The following is a 6,130-nucleotide window of genomic DNA, read 5'->3' on the forward strand; positions in this document are numbered from 1 at the left end:
TCTTAAGTGTCTCTGATATGCTCTCAGGCACACCCACGTAAAACCACTCCGTGAGGTTAATTGGCTTATCTAGGCTCATTAGCATAACTAATTAGGATCCTTGTTAAAAGATAAGTCTTGTTTATTCAATTTGTGCGCATAGATGAAGCCCGGTTGCTGAACCCCTTCATCACATGTGTGCGTTCAAATGAAAATGAGGCGCCGCTAAGTAGGCATGAAGTGAGACCTGTGGGTGTTGCGTGTTCGCTTCATAGTTTGTCTTTTCAACGTACACAGATGCTCGCCATCAGGTGCCAGATGCCCCCGCTGAGCCCAGCAAAGACAACACACACACACACACACACACACACATTTGTACAAGCGCTTGGCTCTCACTGCTGAAGCTCTCAAATCCCCCATCATCATCATCATCATCATCATTAGCCGTCTGTTTAGCATAAATTAGTGCTGTCAGCCAGATGAGCACCGGCGCCAGTCACAACATCGCGCCTGTCACCCTTCTAGCACCTTTCCAAGCTGTTAAAGAGGTTAGTGGCAGGTTGCTTGCATGTTTCCACTGATTGCCGCCTGATACAGCAGAAATTAATGATGCATTCTGATGCAACGTGTGCAAAAAAACATCCGTGGGGTGATTTATTTTCCTTTCTTTTTTTCCCTTTTTTTTTTTAAAGACAACTTGCTGTCTTTTGTTTCTGATGCTTAACATACCCTTCAAGGCAACAGTGGGGGTGAAAAAAAAAGCAAATCCACAGCACTCCTCTGGTGTTCAGCTCACAAACAAACTTCAGCACTCACAAATAAGCAGAGAGGGAAAATGAAAGCGAGGGAAGGAGCGGGAGAGGGAGCGTTACATTTACTGAAATTAAACATTTTCTCATCAGCCTGAGGGTGCAGCAGGCCCACTAATGTATTATTCATTCCCACTTCACAAAGGAACATTAATCAATTATGAAGATATGAGAATCTTAAAGTATAGAGGAGAGATGAAGAGCGGCCCGTTCTTATTAATATGCGGCCGCAATCGTGCACCCTTACCCCATCCCCCACCCCGCCGCTCCTGTGCTCCTCAAATCAATATTTTGCAGATTAATTTGAAGCGGTTGTGGCGAGATGGCGGATGGAAGGAAAGGGGGGGTAGGGAGGGGGGTTTGTGTCTGAGGTCTGAATTAAGGTGAAGTGTTTTGCTGTTTTTTTTTTTCCCCCACCACTCACGGGTGTGTCAGCATTGTAAATATGATGTTTTTTGGCAGTCCAAGGGTTAAAAGCACAAAAATTACATTATTGCGTTCTGCGTAAGATAAAGAAAGTCAACATAAAGCAGGTTGGAGACTTGGTGAGGTGGGAGGGGGGGAGATAACAGCACACAGGAGATGCGGCATGGATGCAAGTTTAAACAACTTTAATCAATTTGTAATTGGAAAACCATGTTGGTCTTTAATTAGTTCAAATGATCTTCCCTCGGTTTGTGATGGAGTTACTCATTTTCTTCCTGGAAGTCAATTAAAATGAAGGGATGCTGAGGAGAATGAATGCTCTAATTCGCGGCCTCATTTACACATTGTCATCCATTTTGGTGAATGTCTCCGGATCTATTTACTGTTTAAATATGTTCACCTGCACACTCTAACTAAATGCTTTCTCAGCTCAGTTTTTAACTCATTTAATCCCAGCCGTTTTCGCAAGAGGAAACACCTCAATCACAGTGCTTTTTTTTTGGCTTTTCACTGATTTTGCAAGGCCTAGAAATATTGTGTTCTAAAGATTTAAAAACATGGAGCTCTGACGCAAAAGGCTAAGACGTATAAATACGTCTATGGGAGGCGGGGACTACAATTTTGAAAACTTATATATACACGTTATATGGATTGAATGAGTTAACATTTGGCAGGTCTGCCGTCCACATCTACTCAAATGCCACTTGTTCTTTTAGAATTCTTTTTTAGGACCTTATCTCCAACCTGCTTGGCTTATTGTCTCAGTTACGCTTACAGACAGAAAATAAATGATAACAGAGGTCGTGTGGAACTAATTTAAAACATCGAGACACCAACTGGAGCCATAGTCCAGGAAGGCAAATGTTTTTCAAGCGACTTGCTTGCACCCACCTGAGCATGGGTGTTGATATTTTCCTGTTGCAGCAGCAAAATGCTCGCTTGCAGTTTAGTGATGCTTAGGTCTTTCTCAGCAATTTCCTTCATGTTGTCTTTCTGGAGGCTTTGCAGACAGGAAATCTCGCTCTGCAACTGTGCCAACATCGCGTCGCCTTCAAGCACAGGACTTGTGACCTAAAATATGGAAATACATATGCGGACTATTTATCCTTACGCAGCGGAATGATGCTAATTGCACTAAACTATTTGGGGACAATGCATGATAGACAGAAAATGAAAAATGTTTTTTTTTATGCATATTGCCTATTTGCTGCAGAGAAAAAAAAGGTTACGATTATAATGTAGTTAAGCACAGTTTCGAATGTTACTGTGGTTTTCTGTCAGACTGACACAGGCGACGCAAGGTCAAGCTGCGGAATGCAATGCCTCAACAAATAAACATGCATGCTTACACAACTGGATAATAGTGTGGGCGGAGGAATAAAAACATTGCGCAGATGATAGCTATTCATGTCAATGCAGATGAAAACATTTCATACCACGAGGAATTCAAGTTGCATCGGTTGCATTGTTAAGGATATGAAGTTGTTTTAATTGGGGCTAAAAGGTTCCCCATTCTAGCTCCGCGCAAAGAAAAGCAGCATGTTGGTGAATTTTCAAATTTTTTAAGATGTGCTCAAAGGCCAGACAAAAGTTGATGCTTTTGAAGGGAGTCTAGTCTCATGAGAATTTAGGCTTTTAACGAGTAAGTTGTTGGGTAGGTAAGTTGTTTTTCCATTGCTTGATTTTCAAACTCAAGGCAGGCCTTCTTGTGTGGCGTTTGCATGTTCTCCCCGTGCAGGTTTTCTCCGGGTTCTCCGGTTTCCTCTCACATTCCAAAGACATGCATGGTAGGTTGATCAGACGCGTTAAATTGCCCCTAGGAGTGATTGTGAGTGTGATTGGTTGTTTGTCTTTGTGTGCCCTGTGATTGGTTCGCAACAAGTTCAGGGTGTACCCCGCCCAGTCTAAAAAAGGCATCATGGCATTTAAACCTGACAACCCCGTCTACAGCTGGGATAGGCTCCAGCATCCCCCGCGACCCTTGTGGGGAGAAGCGGCTTGGATAATGGATGGATTTCAAACTCAGTAGAAAATAAGACACAGATTTGCACAGCCTATGCGATGCTCATTTTACTGGAAAATAATCCAGAATAAACACAGTCATACGATTTCCTGGTAAAATGCTTCTGAAAACATCTTCAAGGTTGTAGCGTTTCCATGGTCGGCACGAGTTGTGATTATAAATCATTGGGTAAAAGCTACAAGTCAAAAATTTGTCATCCCTGACTGAAGTGTTTTATTACTAGTGATAGGCATAATCATTTAGTAATTGCTCGTTAAACTGATTAATTGTATCTTGAGGAATCACAGGCAAAATGGAGGGCAAAAGTCTTTTTTTTTTTTTAACTGCACTTATCTGTGGCCATGAGCCAATGCCAGCGATGCAGTGTGGCACATGTTTTGACCTTTCAAGCATTTGTTGAAATATTTTTAACAGAATAAATTCCAGCGTTCAATTCCAAGTAAATAACACAAAGAGTTAACAAACTCAATCAACATAAAGAACCAATACGATTGGGGTCACAAACATACATTCAAGTATCAAGTCTGAGCCACACTGATACAGAGACAACTCAGAGACATATGTCGGTTAAATATCCACTAAATTAATTTGGTGTCAATAACATGGCCTCCAAAGTGATGAAAATTAGCCTGTGAGAATTAAACGAACCATAAGCCACAGAAGACAATAAAACCAGCAGTAGGTATAATTTCGCAACACCTCAGCTCAGCACCACCATGCTTGTTACCCGGAGCGCGGAGATACGCCGGTAATTCATCACACATGCCTTAACCTCGTGTTAAACCTGGCTGCACATGGAGCGCTTCGAGCACAGCTGCCAAACCAATATCGTAAAAAGAAAAAAAAAAAAAGGAAAAGACTTCTAAACAATAACAAGCACATTGAAACAGGAACGACAACAGAACAAGTCAGTTAATCTTGGAGTCAAACTCAACGTGCGAGAAAATCTGCCAAAAATGATCGCACTGTTGTCGTTTTGAATGCAGATTTCAAATTATACCAGTAAAGAAAGAAATTATCATTGACATCGTTTTAGTGGTGGAGTCGTACATCTTAATTTGGAAGTGAGTTACCTGTTCATTTTGCGACAATTTCTCCCTCGACTTGCGGGCCACATCAAACACTGTATGCTGGGTTTGTACCAAGGTTATCGGATCCTCTGTATCACAAATATTCTGCATCAGAGAACCAGGGCTGTAAGAAAATAAACATGCAAGTTGTCCATTTTTTAAAATTGAGGTTTGTATCACTGAGTACAATTCAATTTAATGACTATGTCCGATAATCTTAAAAAAAAAAAAAAGTCCAATATGTACTATAGACTAACAGGCGCCAACATTATCTCCGTAAAATGAGAGCCAACACAAGAACTACACCAAAACGTACCTTTCTAAACACAATAAAGCTCAATTTTGGTTGACTGTATTGATGTCATTTTTTTTTTTTTAAGATAGTCATTTGGCTAACCTAAAGAGGGGCGAAAACACTAGACTAGACTAAAATAATTACCTCTCTGGAAGTGTCAATCAAAATAAGATTTAGATTTTATTAATGTGCGCATGAATACCATGAGGCCCATCAGTGTAAACCTATGTCGCCAATAGTCTAATACAGTATGTTTAAGAAGTTTTTTTTCAAGTATTACACCAATAACAATAACGGTTTGGTGGTCTTAAAAAGGTCTTAAAGAGGAAGTCAACACCCTCCAAAAAATATGATTAATATTGTGTTTGTGAGATATGAGTTAAACAGCAAAATCCACCTTAGCTATCTCCTTGGGCGGCCATTTTGTCACTTTCTGTCACCTGAAAATGACATCACAGTTGTTCGGGACTCGGGCAACGACCAATCATGGCTCACCTGTTTTTTGAAGCTGCCGCATGGTTGGTTGTTAACTGAGCAACTTTGATGTCATTTTCAGTCAACAGCAAATGGCAAAGTGACTGCCCCGCAGATGTGCAAAAATGGCGGATTTTACTTCTTAACTCATATTCCACGAACAAAATAGTAATTTGGATTTTTGTAAAGAAGTTTTAGTGCTGACTTCCCCTTTAAATGGCCTTAAAATACAACTGAAATTAAATTTAATTCACAAGGCACAAAAAGATGTTAAAGTTGCACCAAATGATGGCAACTAGATCTGATTTGTGTGCGTGTGTGTGTGTGTCCCAACTGTAAAAATATGCTAACTCTGCCCAGAAAACTCCTTAAGTCACCAGTGACAGCTGTCACACACCCGAGATGGCAAAGGAGAGAAAAAAAAACACATCACAAACACACAGGCATAAAGATGCATACACAATCCCATGCGCATTTTCCCTCTCTCTCTTTCACACGCACACACCAAATTTGATATTTACTAGCCTGTTCAGATGAAACTTTGCGCACATTAAAAATGTTAAAACTCACATTTGATCAAGCGTGTCTGCACGTTGGTGCCGAGCAGCGAGGGAAAGGCGGCGTTTGACAAAAGTGACAAGAGTGTGGATAGAGAGCATCGAGAGTTAAATCTTTCACTTCGGCACAACAAACTTTTCAGTCAAATGGCGTGAAAGCCAAAGATGACTTTAGATTACAGTCTGCTTCTGTTTCAAACGAAAACTGTGCGTCTCGCTCGCATTTGCTATCAGACTATCACAACAAGGTGCACTTTTTTTGAGTGATCACTTTTGCAGAGCATTTTATTCAAGAATAAAAACAAAAAAAAACAAACAAGACGTAAACAAATACTGTGTTCAATGGAACAACAGGAGGATATATGTATTGTGCGGGAGAAACATTGTTCAGTTGCAATTTTAATCGATTTGTACTTGAACATAGCCAATTAAGGAATATGGGAAAAAAAATGAAAAGTTTAATTCTAACAATATATATGTATTTTAATTTTGTAATC

At 40.3% G+C, this 6,130-nt stretch overlaps 1 pseudogene across 1 annotated transcript in view; it reads right to left on the reverse strand.

Annotated features, from left to right (window-relative positions):
• The window catches only part of LOC148318182 (uncharacterized), a 77,387-nt pseudogene extending 72,268 nt beyond the window's left edge, over window positions 1-5,119 (reverse strand). The window contains exons 1-4 of the transcript XR_015839963.1: window positions 5,098-5,119; window positions 4,747-4,750; window positions 4,311-4,431; window positions 2,106-2,285 (exon numbers count right to left, since the gene is read on the reverse strand). The product of XR_015839963.1 is annotated as an uncharacterized LOC148318182 (transcript). The remainder of the gene's footprint in view (window positions 1-2,105; window positions 2,286-4,310; window positions 4,432-4,746; window positions 4,751-5,097) is intronic.
• Between the last annotated feature and the right edge of the window lie 1,011 nt (window positions 5,120-6,130).

Source organism: Idiotropiscis lumnitzeri, chromosome 19 (genome assembly GCF_059441095.1).
Source record: "Idiotropiscis lumnitzeri isolate Australia: NSW breed Sydney's pygmy pipehorse chromosome 19, RoL_Ilum_1.0, whole genome shotgun sequence".
NCBI lineage: Eukaryota > Metazoa > Chordata > Actinopteri > Syngnathiformes > Syngnathidae > Idiotropiscis > Idiotropiscis lumnitzeri.